Source organism: Rhododendron vialii, chromosome 10a (genome assembly GCF_030253575.1).
Source record: "Rhododendron vialii isolate Sample 1 chromosome 10a, ASM3025357v1".
NCBI lineage: Eukaryota > Viridiplantae > Streptophyta > Magnoliopsida > Ericales > Ericaceae > Rhododendron > Rhododendron vialii.
In genome coordinates, this window is record NC_080566.1 from 23,065,037 (window position 1) to 23,078,415 (window position 13,379).

The window sequence follows — 13,379 nt, forward strand, 5'->3', positions numbered from 1 at the left end:
TTGGCGATGAATCGACTGATGAATTGAATTTTTCCTAAGAAACATCGGACCTCCTTCTCTGATTGGGGTGGCTCCATCTCAAGAATGGCTTTGATTTTAGAAAGGTCTACCTCAATCCCCCGAGTTGTGATCATGAATCCGAGCATTTTCCCAGCAGTGACTCCGAATGTGCACTTTTGTGGATTAAGGCGCATCCTGTGTTTTTGAATTCTCTCGAGGAACTTTCTCAGCGCTAGGAGGTGATCTTTCCGCTCCTTCCCCTTCACTATCATATCATCGACGTACACCTCGATTTCCTTATGGATCATGTCATGCAGCAGTGTCGTAGCACCCCTCTGATACGTAGGACCGGCATTTTTCAACCCAAACGGCATATCCCGATAGCAGTAGGTTCCCCACTCGGTGATGAATGTAGTCTTTTCCCTGTCTTTCGGAGCCAAGAGAATCTGATTGTACCCCGAGAAACCGTCCATGAAGGATAGTAAAGCATGCCCTGCAGTGTTATCAACGAGTATGTCTATATACGGCAATGGAAAATCATCTTTAGGGCTTGCTTTGTTCAGATCTCTAAAATTGACACACACTCTGATTCTTCCATCCTTTTTGGGGACATGCACGATGTTTGCAACCCAAGTGGGGTATTCAGTTACGATTACAAAACCAGCGTCGATTTGTTTCGTTAGTTCCTCTTTTATTTTTAACACCCAATCGGGCCGCATTCTTCTCAGCTTTTGTTTAACGGGTTTTGCATCGGGATAGAGAGGGATCCTGTGCTCGACGATTTCTGGGTCGATTCCGGGCATGTCTGCATGGGACCAAGCAAAGACTTCTTTAAATTCTTTTAGTGAATCGGTGAGCTCCTGAAGCTCATCTGGAGACAGCCCGGAACCGACCTGAACCAATCGAGGGTTCTCCTCATCACCCAAGTTCATCGAGATTATTTCTTCTCTTAGAGGCTGAGCATGCCTTTCATTTTCACGCTCGATGAGGGAACGAATTTCCTTGGGAATGTCCCCATTGAAATCTACTCCTTCATCGTCAGGATCCAAACAATTTATTTCAAAATCCGGCAAGTAAGTAAAGGCATCGTTCATTTCATTGATGGGCTCCCCGGAGGGAGGGAATACAACAGTTGACTCAAACTCGAAGTAAAAGCTACGACGAGGAGGGCCGATAGGCACAAACTCCGACTCATTACTAGACGAAGAATCAGTATCAGACTCAGACTCGGACTCGGTGCTAGTGTCGTGAGTGCGCGTTACAAATGGAACGAAAGTGCAGTTTTCATAAGCGCCCACGGCGTCCACAATGAGCTTAGAAGGGTCTTCCAATTCATCTTCTCCTCCCAGCACGAGCACAGCCGCATCTTCTATCATACCCTCTGGTTCCTCACCTTCGAACAGAGATTGGAGACTACCCAAACCAAAGGCTTCAAGCCAATCCAGTGCTTCGGACAATTCTTCCATCTTAGTTACCTCTTCAACATCCTCCCAAGTGTCATTGGCGAAGATTTCAAACCCAGGGTATTTCACTTTCGTTTCGAGATCAATGAAAGGCTCGGGTTCTCCTTGATACGGCGCCTCCTTTTCCTTCTGCTTCCTTCCGACTGCATGAGCTCGGGTGCGGTTGCGCCACCTTTTCTCTGGATCACTCTTCTTGAACTCGTAACCCACGCCGAAGCGTTCATTGCTCCTGGGGAAATGAGGGAACTCGGAGACTCCTTGTTCATAGAGCCCCAAGCCCATGCCTGGCAGGTAATTCATTCGCTTCATGATTTCCAATGCCGCGGAACTCACCAAGAAACCATCTTCAGCCCGAATGGTGCAAACCTTTGAGGTCATGAGAGCAAACCCCCCCATGGCTACATCTTCTTCTCCGTGCATGATTTCCAGCAGCGGGGAATTATCTTCGGAGTGTGGACGAATACCAGAATCCCCGTGGATGATAAGAGTCCCAGAATCCAATCCTAGGATGAGTTTCTGATGCAGCGTAGAGGGTACCCCCATAACGTCAGAACGGTGCAACCATGGCCTCCCCAGCAAGAGATTGAACGAAGCAGGTATGTCTAGTACACAGAATTCCACGGTGGTCTTGAACTTCCCAGTTGTTAGTTCCAGGTTGATTGTTCCCAGGACATCACGCCGCGTGTTATCATAAGCACAGACGCCCAGAATCGATGGCGCAAAGTCTTTGTTTTTGAGGCCCAGGCAGTAAGCGGTGCGGAGAGGGCACACGTTGATGGCCGAACCATTGTCTATGAGTATCGCGGGGACCCACTTTCCCAGGCATTTCATGGTCACGTGGAGAGGCTTATTATGATCGGTTCCTTCGGGCGGGAGGTCTTTCTCGGTGAAGGACAAGGTGTGTTGGGCAAGGTTTGGGGTTATGAGGGCGATGAGAGCTTCTGGGGCTATGTCGGAAGGGACCTCAAGGTTGGAGAGAGAGTTGACGAGCCTTCGGCGATGCACGTGGGAAGCTGCCAATACTCCCCACATGGACATGCGGGCAGGGGTTTCATGAAGTTGCTGGATGATGGGGTCAGCGTTGGTATTTAAGTTTTGGTGGTGAGAGGCACTTGGGTTTGAGCTGACAAACAGATTAAGGTGGGTGGGTGGGTTAGGTTGATGTGGAAGGTTATCGGAGTTTGAGGAGTCATTTTGTGGAGCTGGTGAGATAGGGGTGGAGTTGGTGGGATTCTTGTGGATGCGAGGGTTACTCTGTTGAGGTGGTGCCGTTCGGGAGGAGCTTCCTTGCTGGAGGTTGGCGGGCTGGTATACCCTACCGCTTCTGGTTAGATTACTGACCACCGTGGGGGCGGATTCCCATCGAAGACCCTCCCAGAAGTCGGAGAGATCTGTATTGGCCTTGCGTTTCCCCTTATCAAGCTTTGTCTTCTATAGGGTGTCATTCAAGAGTTCCATTCCCAGGGTATTCCATATGTTCTCTTCTTCCAGAGAGTTCTAGAAGCCGTCGTTGTTGCCGTTGTTGACCTGCAGAGAGCCTTCATCCAACATAGCCTTGTTGACAGTTAGCTCTTCACCATTGACCTATACGTTCACCATTTCAGCTTTACCCCAAAGGTCTTCAGGATCCAGCACACAGATATGGGTTCGTCAGGGATCTCAACAACCGGTTGTGGGAAGAATTCATTAATAATGTACTCCTGCGGATAGAAGACATGATCCAAGGTACGGGCGAGGGCGTCAGAATCCCTGGCAATATTGATTATGGCTGAAGTGGAGAGTCCGGAGAATAAGCGGGGGTTCATCAGATCAGGGCCCTGTCCCTCTTCCTGCTCCCAGAACAAGTATACCAAAGATGTTTCGTCAAGAGGGTCTGAATCGTCTAGCTCAAGCCACTCACCGGGTTCTGGGTCCCATTCGTCAAATTCCTCGACTGGTTCAGGCTCCAAGAATAGAGCAAACAGGGAATATCCATCAAATGGATCAGCCATCATCTCATCCCAGTCTTGTCTCCACTCACCATGTTCCAATTCTTCGACTTGCTGGGCATTAACTGACACGGGCCACACTCCGCTGAATATGGCCCGTTGTTCCACTGCAAGGAAATCACTTGCCAGGTCCTCCCACCTTCTTTGAAAATCCCACTCCACCGTTTCAAGTGCACAGATAGCATCCTCGGCCGGAATCTCGACAATTGGCTTGGATTCGGTGATAGGGATGATGTGAAGGCTTGGGTTGAAGGGATGACATAGGGAAATGTGGTTTGTGCGGGCATTTGAATGTTTTGGGAGTGGGTTGGAGATGGTATTGGGCTTTTGGTGAGGCATAGGAATAGTCTTGTTGTCTATGAGGTCTTGAATGGCGTGGCAAAGGCAGAAGCAGTTGTCGGTTAGGTGGCCAGGATTTTGGTGATAGGCGCAGAAGGCATTGGGGTTGTGAGAGGCAGAGAGCTTTTGTGGCAGTGGGGTGGGAGCAAGCGGTTTGAGGAGATCACTTTCGACCAACTTTTCAAACACCGCAGAAAGAGGTGCTGAAAATTGGGCGAACACACGGGGTTGGGACCGAGGTTGACCGGTTTGGGTTACAATCTGGTTGACGAGTTCGGCTTGGGTCGTGTTTGAGGAGGTGTTTGGGAGTTGGGTGTAATTGGAGTTTTCGAACAGCGTGCTGCTGTTACCGGAGTAAACCTTCTTGGCTTTGGGAGGAGGTTCAGGTTTGTCGAGGATTCCCAGTTGAACTGCTTTTTCGACGGCCAAGCCTGTATCAAAGAATGTTTTAAAATCAGAGCAGGCTTGAGCCATCACCATGTGCCTTGCAAGGTTGGGCTGAAGATTTTGGACGATCATCCGGATTTGATCTCTATCGGTGGGCCTATCCTTCATCTATGCTGCCTTAGATCTCCACCTTTTCACAAAGTCTGCGAAGGTTTCCTTGGCTTCCATCTTTGTAGATTCGAGTTCCCGAGTGGTAACCTCCAGTTGGATATTGTAATCATATTGCGCCACGAAAGCCGCACATATGTCTTCCCACGAGTGCTTCTTCCTTTCGTCCAACGAAGTGAACCAGTAAAGAGCTTGTCCCACCAAGGTCTGGGAGAACATCTGGGCCATGGCGTCCCTTTCTACTCCCCACATGGATAGTGCTCCAATGTACCCAGTCAAATGTGCTTTCGGATCCCTAGTCCCGTCGAATTTAGCAAAGTCGATTGGTCTGAACTTCTCCGGGAGCTTCGCATTGGGAAAAAGGCAAAGCTTGTTGATGTCAAAACCCGTCGAGGCAATCTTCTCGTTTCTCGCAATAAATTGTTCTAACTGGGTGATCTTCGCCAAGACCGCTGCCATCTCGGTATTCTGCGGGGCTTCCACTTGGAGGATCGGCTGCCCCGGGTTGGGATTCGGGTTTAGATTAGAGTTTGGGTTTGGCATTGGGATTAGATTCGGATTCGGATAAGGGTTTGGGTTTGGATTAAGGTTCGGATTTGGATTTGGGTTTGGGTTTGGGAGTCGTCGGGCAACCCCGGTTATCATCATCATGAGTTGGGCGATTTGGTTGTCGGTACGTTCGTTCAGACGCTGAATAGCTTGCGTGACTTGCCCCATTTCTCCATTTGGGGTTTCCTAGTTCGGTTCCGGGTTTGGATTAGGATTGGGATGCAGATTTGGATTTGGATTAGGGTTTGGGTTGCCTTCGTTAGGATTTGGATTGCCTCCGTTACGGTTGAGGTTTGGGATTAGATTTGGGTTTGGATCGTCTCCGTTCGGGTTAAGGTTTCCGATTAACAGGTCCATTTCCACCCCTGAATCTGATGCACTGGCGGGGTCTGCCTGAAGTTGGAGCCGTTCCAATCTCTGTCCTAAGGGTCTGGTCCAGGAGGATATGATATTCTTCTTCCTTGGCCCAATTGCTCGGAACTGATAGCAAAGCAAAAACCGTGCTCAGATGTGGTCCCAAGAGTCGCCACTGTGCCCCGGGTGAGATCGGGGCGGCCCAAAAAAAACACATACCGCTCCGGCTAATTGATTTGAAAAATTTTGAAGAGTCGCCACCCGGATTTGTGCTTCGCCACCCGAGAAACCGATTTTGATTTGAAAATTGATTGATTTGAATTGAAAACCAGAGATCATTCGAGGGTACGAGAGCCATGTTACGAGGGGGGAAGGGTTTTACGGCACCCCCCTCGCCCGACGCGATGTCGGTCTCTACTAAACGTTTGTGGGATTTTTCAAATGGATTTTGTTTCGATAAACATGTAACAGGTATCCATAGGTATAGCAAATAGAAGGTGTACACTGGTGCTTGTGTACAAGGAGTGATGAAATGATGATGGGCATATGCATGATGGCAAAGCAGTATAAACTGCTGCTGGATCAACTCTCGAGCGCTTGAGAGTACTCTCGAGCGCTTGGGAGTGCAACTGACCAAATCCTGCAGAGTTTGTTAGTCTCGAATAAGATGCCAAATAACGATGTACACTGGTGCATGTGTATGGGAGGATGATTATGTGATGAAAGGCAGCAAGATAACAGGGAATGAAACACTCCTCACTGGCTTCACTCTCGAGCGCTTAAGAGCATTCTCGAGCGCTTGGGAGTGTCTGAACCCCCACCTGCACTTTCTGTTAGCACTGACACAACACAATGTAAAGACTGCAAAATGAAATACTGTTACACAGACCACTGGCTCAGCAGAGGACTTGAAAAACTGAGATGGGACCTCAAGTTTTTCAAGTCATGTATCCTTGCCATTACACAAACGGATCTACAATTCTAAAAGAGCAAATGTACACATCTATACATGCAGAAGCTCAGAAAACACAGAAAACTGGGAAAGAGAAACGCAATGGCATGCATGCACTCCTGAGCGCTTGGGAATGGATCCGAGCGCTTGGGAGTGAGCTGCATGCCAGCTTACTCTCAAACGAAAAAAATGGTACTGCTTCACCATAAAAACATCCTTATCTGAGTTTTTAACAAGAGAAGATCTTATTTTTAACTTAGGAAAACTTTATTCTTACTTAAAATTTGTAAGAAACATTTCTGTTTTTGGAAAAATGATCTTCTATGTCTACATGCCAGAATAAAACCATTTCGTTTAAAAGTGCATCTCACCCCAGCCTACTGCTTACCAAAATGCCATGCATGGGACTGGAAACTGTCCCGAGCGCTTAGGAGCACTCTGGAGCGCTCTAGAGTGTTTCCAGTAGGGGTTTCGGGGAAAACATTATTCATGGACTCTTTGCTCTTGCCTTTTCACTAAGGTCTCCCAACCATGCACCAGTATTAAGGACTGGGATAGGCTGAGAGACCCCCATCAGAAGGGAGAACAACCTCTTGATTTGAACCAAGGATAGAAATGTTTCTACCTTTATTTGACACTTTGCTCCTTGGATGGTTGTGAAAGGTGAATGTGGAGATCAGAAACTGAGAGTGCTCTGGATTTCTTGCCTTTTTCTTTGATGATTTTGAAAGAGACCTTTGAAGTTGGGCAAGAAGTTTTTTGTTTTTGAGACCTTATCCTTTGAACAAGAAAGAGGGAAGAAGAGGAGTTTAGAGAGAGAAGATTTTCGTCCCCCCCTCCTCCCTTTTGCTGAAAGACAAGGTGTATATATATAGAGGATATAACCCATGGTTTTGATAATCAAGTGATTTTGAAATAAATCCATTTTTAAAGAAAGAAATCTTCAGCTGATCTCTTCTCTGACTAAGGTTGAGTGTTGACTCACCTCAGTCGGTGCAATGATGGCTTGCATGGATAGTGGGAATCTTCTTCGCCCATTAGGCACTGGGAGAGGTCTCGAGCGCTTTGGAGTGGTCTCAAGCGCTTAGGACTTCACTCTCGAGCGCTTGAGAGTGAGTCAGGCCAGTGGTTTTTGGAAAACAGTTTGGAGCGCTTGGGACTGCTTCAAAGCGCTTGGGAATGATTTTGGTCATTTCCTCCAAGGAGCAACGTCTCAATTGGTACATGGCTTGTTCTGATCCAAATTCATCATCGGGGAGCCCCAGGGCCACAAATTAAGGAAATTTGACAAGTTCAAATTGGGGTGTCTACAAGGGTCCTTTTCAAGCCATACTTGAGCACTGCTTGGTTACCCTCTCTGAATCCTTCTCCATAGGCCGCTGAAGTATCCGACTCTATCTGGTGTTTAAAAAACTCACCAAGTTTCTTCTCAAATTGAGATTGTTTACCTTTCTTTGATGATGTGGAACTAGAAGAACATGAAGATGATGACTCCGAAGATGAAGCAACACTACTACTAGAACCAGCTGCAATCTCAGAGTCTAGCCACATATGAGCTAAAACTTGGAAGATACCTTCTTCCACATCAGGAGTTAGATTTCGGTAACCTACAAAGCAGTCCCATAAAAAATTGATCTTCCGCATATTAGCCAAAAAACAAAATGTGTTGCGAAGGGGATCCGGGGAGTATAAGGAAGAAGAGAAAGAAAATTATTTCTTTTGTTCACAACACCCCCCCCATATGCTCTATTATGATAATTTATTCGGTGCCATGCCACCCATTCTCGGCGCACACGTACGATAATCCGAGGCTTAACAATTCTTCATAGTACACCGAGCAAACAGGCAGGACCACATGTGATATATCTTACTACTGCAACTTATTTCTTTTTAATAAAAGCCAAATATACCAATTATACTTCCAGCCGAAATATAAAAAGACAGAAACGAATGCGATCATGCGAGAGCGAGCCATAAAAGCTCTGATACCAACGTTAACTTTATGGGATCGAAAGCTCGTAAATCACATAAAACTTACATGTACGATTGAAGCGCAGCGGAATTAATATGCTTCAAGCTTTTTACGATCTGAGACCCGCTCTACAAGCACCAACCTCATACACGTACACCGTCTTCGATTCTCGCCAGGTAGAGGAGACTACTAGAGTTTGCTCTTGATATCCACACCGCAGATCCTAGGGTTCTTAGATGGAAATCCTAGAGAGAGAAGATATTTCACAGGAGAATATTTTCTAGAGGAGAAGGAGAGATGAAATTCTAACTCTTTGTTATTGTGTGTATCTCCAAATATCTATAGAACTATATTTATAGATTAAAGTCCAAGAGTTCAAATTCTCCTAATAGATGTAGGTGATCTATTATCTTTGAACTCTCCTAACAGATAGAGATTAAGAGTCTGTCTCATTCTTCTAACCAACTCAATCACATAAGCCATGTGGACGACCCATGTGGGTTGGGTCCGGTCCGAACCGACCCATTTTTCTGACAATAACAAATATGATATGAAAACGACGAATGTCTTCCAATGTTTCATTATGACATGTTAATCTAGTTTCTCGGAACTACAAAATATAAATAAAACACAAACTACAAAATATAAATGAAACACGAATACGAAGTAATGGAAAACAATAACACATTAGACATATTTCGTCTCCAATAAGCCGGATGCACCATCACGCCTAGCTGACTGAGCTTTCATTTTAAAAGAAACTACAAAGGTTGATATGCAATATAAAATCCAAATATTCCTTGTGTTCGTTGTTTCCATTTTCTATATATCAACAAGTATTACAACATGCCATTCCAATGTTAACAAAACGGAGGAGTGCTAGGTACAAAGAAAATCTACCCGGAAATTACCCTAAATGGGCAAATCAATGGTACAGATACACTTCAAAGTGAATCTGTACCATTGATTTGCTCTTTCGTGGTAATTTCTGGGTAAATTTTCTTTGCACTTACCATTTCTCTAACGAGGTAACATAACTTCCTCATAACAATGTTGGCATATGTTGCTTATTTAATGAATACTATCATGCTTTCTGCAATGCAAGTTTCCATCATACAGAACTAATACAACAGGGTAAGTTTTCATTTGAGACAGCAATGACCAACCAAGCATATCATTCCTCAATTAAGGAAAGCGTTCTGTCAGCCGAATATGGTCGAGGGTCCTTTTCAAGCCATACTTGAGCATTGCTTGGTTACCCTCTCTGAATCCTTCTCCATAGGCCGCTGAAGTATCCGACTCTATCTGGTGTTTAAAAAACTCACCAAGTTTCTTCTCAAATTGAGATCGTTTACCTTTCTTTGATGATGTGGAACTAGAAGAACATGAATATGATGACTCCGAAGATGAAGCAACACTACTACCAGAACCAGCTGCAATCTCAGAGTCTAGCCACATATGAGCTAAACCTTGGCAGATACCTTCTTCTACATTAGGAGTTAGATTTCGGTAACCTACAAAGCACTCCGACAAAAAATTGATCTTCAGCATGTTAGACAGAAAACAAAATGTGTTGCGAATGGGATCCAGGGAGTATAAGGAAGAAGAGAAAGAAAATTATTTTTTTTTGTTCACAACAGCCCCCCCCCCCCATATGCTCTGTTATGATAATTTATTCGGTGTCATGCCACCCATTCTCGGTGCACACGTACGATAATCCGAGGATTAACAATACTTCATAAAACACCGAGCAAACAAGCAGGACCACATGTGATATATCTCACTACTGCAATTGATTTCTTTTTAATAAAAGCCGAATATACCAATTATACTTCCAGCCGAAATATAAAAAGACAGAAACAAATGCGATCATGCGAGAGCGAGCCGTAAAAGCTCTGATACCAACGTTAACTTTATGGGATCGAAAGCTCGTAAATCACATAAAACTTACATGTACGTTTGAAGCGCAGCGGAATTAATATGCTTCAAGCTTTTTACGATCTGAGACCCGCTCTACAAGCATCAACCTCGTACACGTACACCGTCTTCGATTCTCGCCGGGTAGAGGAGACTACTAGAGTTTGCTCTTGATATCCACACCGCAGATCCTAGGGTTCTTAGATGGAAATCCTAGAGAGAGAAGATTTTTCACAGGAGAATATTTTATAGAGGAGAAGGAGAGATGAAGCTCTAACTCTTTGTTATTGTGTGTATCTCATAATATCTGTAGAACTATATTTATAGATTAAAGTCCAAGTGTTCAAATTCTCCTAATAGATGTAGGTGATCTATTATCTTTGTACTCTCCTAACAGATAGAGATTAAGAGTCTGTCTCATTCTTCTAACCAACTCGATCACATAACCCATGTGGACGACCGATGTGGGTTGGGTCCGGTCCGAACCGACCCATTTTTCTAACAATAACCAATATGATATGAAAACGACGAATGTCTTTCAATGTTTCATTATGACATGTTACTCTAGATTCTCGGAACTACAAAGTATAAATAAAACACAAACTACAAAATATAAATAAAACACGAATACGAAGTAATGGAAAACAATAACACATTAGACAAATTTCGTCTCCAATAAGCCGGATGCACCATCACGCCTAGCTGACAGAGCTTTCATTTTAAAAGAAACTACAAAGGCTAATATGCAATATAAAATCCAAATATTCCTTGCGTTCATTCTTTCCTTTTCCTATATATTAACAAGTATTACAACATGCCGTTCCAATGTTAATGAGACGGAGGAGTGCTAGGTACGAAGAAAATCTACCCGAAAATTACCCTTAATGGGCAAATCAACGGTACAGATACAATTCAAAGTGAATTTGTTCCATTGATTTGTTCTTTCGGGGAAGTTTTTGGGTAAATTTTCTTTGCACTTGACATTTCTCTAAGGAGGTAACATAACTTCCTCATAACAAAGTTGGCATATGTTGCTTATTTAATGAATACTATCATGCTTTCTGCAATGCAAGTTTCCATCATACAGAACTAATACAACAGGGTAAGTTTTCATTTGAGACAACAATGACCAACCAAGCATATCATTGCTCAATTAAGGAAAGCGTTCTGTCAGCCGAATATGGTCGAGGGTCCTTTTAAAGCCATACTTGAGCACTGCTTGGTTACCCTCTCTGAATCCTTCTCCATAGGCCGCTGAAGTATCCGACTCTATCTGGTGTTTAAAAAACTCACCAAGTTTCTTCTCAAAGTGAGATCGTTTACCTTTCTTTGATGATGTGGAACTAGAAGAATATGAAGATGATGACTCCGAAGATGAAGCAACACTACTACCAGAACCAGCTGCAATCTCGGAGTCTAGCCACATATGAGCTAAAACTTGGCAGATACCTTCATCCACATCAGGAGTTAGATTTCAGTAACCTACAAAGCACTCCCATAAAAAATTGATCTTCAGCATATTAGACAGAAAACAAAATGTGTTGCGAAGGGGATCCAGGGAGTATAAGGAAGAGGAGAAAAAAAATTATTTCGTTTGTTCACAACACACCCCCTATGCTCTATTATGATAATTTATTCGGTGCCAGGCCACCCATTCTCGGCGCACACGTACGATAATCCAAGGCTTAACAATACTTCATAGAACACCAAGCAAACAGGCAGGACCACATGTTATATATCTCACTACTGCAACTGATTTCTTTTTAATAAAAGCCGAATATACCAATTATACTTCCAGCCGAAATATAAAAAGACAGAAATGAAGGCGATCATGCGAGAGCGAGCCGTAAAAGCTCTGATACCAACGTTAACTTTATGGGATCGAAAGCTCGTAAATCACATAAGACTTACATGTACGATTGAAGCGCAGCGGAATGAATATGCTTCAAGCTTTTTACGATCTGAGACCCGCTCTTCAAGCACCAACCTCGTACGTGTATACCGACTTCGATTCTTGCCGGGTAGAGGAGACTACTAGGGTTTGCTCTTGATATCCACACCGCAGATCCTAGGGTTCTTAGAAGGAAATCCTAGAGAGAGACGATATTTCACAGGAGAATATTTTCTAGAGGAGAAGGAGAGATGAAACTCTAACTCTTTGTTATTGTGTGTATCTCCAAATATCTGTAGAACTATATTTATAGATTAAAGTCCAAGAGTTCAAAGTCTCCTAATAGATCTAGGTGATCTATTATCTTTGAACTCTCCTAACAGATAGAGATTAAAAGTCTGTCTCATTCTTCTAACCAACTCAATTACATAAACCATGTGGACGACCCATGTGGGTTGGGTCCGGTCCGAACCGACCCATTTTTCTAAAAATAACAAATATGCTATGAAAACGACGAATGTCTTCCAACGTTTTATTATGACATGTTACTCTAGTTTCTAGGAACTACAAAATATAAATAAAACACAAACTACAAAATATAAATGAAACACGAATACGAAGTAATGGAAAACAATAACACATTAGACAAATTTCGTCTCCAATCAGCCGGATGCACCATCACGCCTAGCTGACAGAGCTTTCATTTTAAAAGAAACTACAAAGGCTAATATGCAATATAAAATCCAAATATTCCTTGTGTTCATTGTTTCCATTTTCTATATATCAATAAGTATTACAACATGCCATTCCAGTGTTAACGAGACAGAGGAGTGCTAGGTACGAAGAAAATATACCCGGGAATTACCCTTAATGGGCAAATCAATGGTACAGATACAATTCAAAATGAATCTGTACCATTGATTTGTTCTTTCGGGGTAATTTCTGGGCAAATTTTCTTTGCACTTACTATTTCTCTAAGGAGGTAACATAACTTCCTCATAACAACGTTGGCATATGTTGCTTATTTAATGAATACTATCATGCTTTCTGCAATGCAAGTTTCCATCATACAGAACTAATACAACAGGGTAAGTTTTCATTTGAGACAACAATGACCAACCAAGCATATCATTGCTCAATTAAGGAAAGCGTTCTGTCAGCCGAATATGGTCGAGGGTCCTTTTAAAGCCATACTTGAGCACTGCTTGGTTACCCTCTCTGAATCCTTCTCCATAGGCCGCTGAAGTATCCGACTCTATCTGGTGTTTAAAAAACTCACCTAGTTTCTTCTCAAATTGAGATTGTTTACCTTTCTTTGATGATGTGGAACTTGAAGAATATGAAGATGATGACTCCGAAGATGAACCAACACTACTACCAGAACCAGCTGCAATCTCGG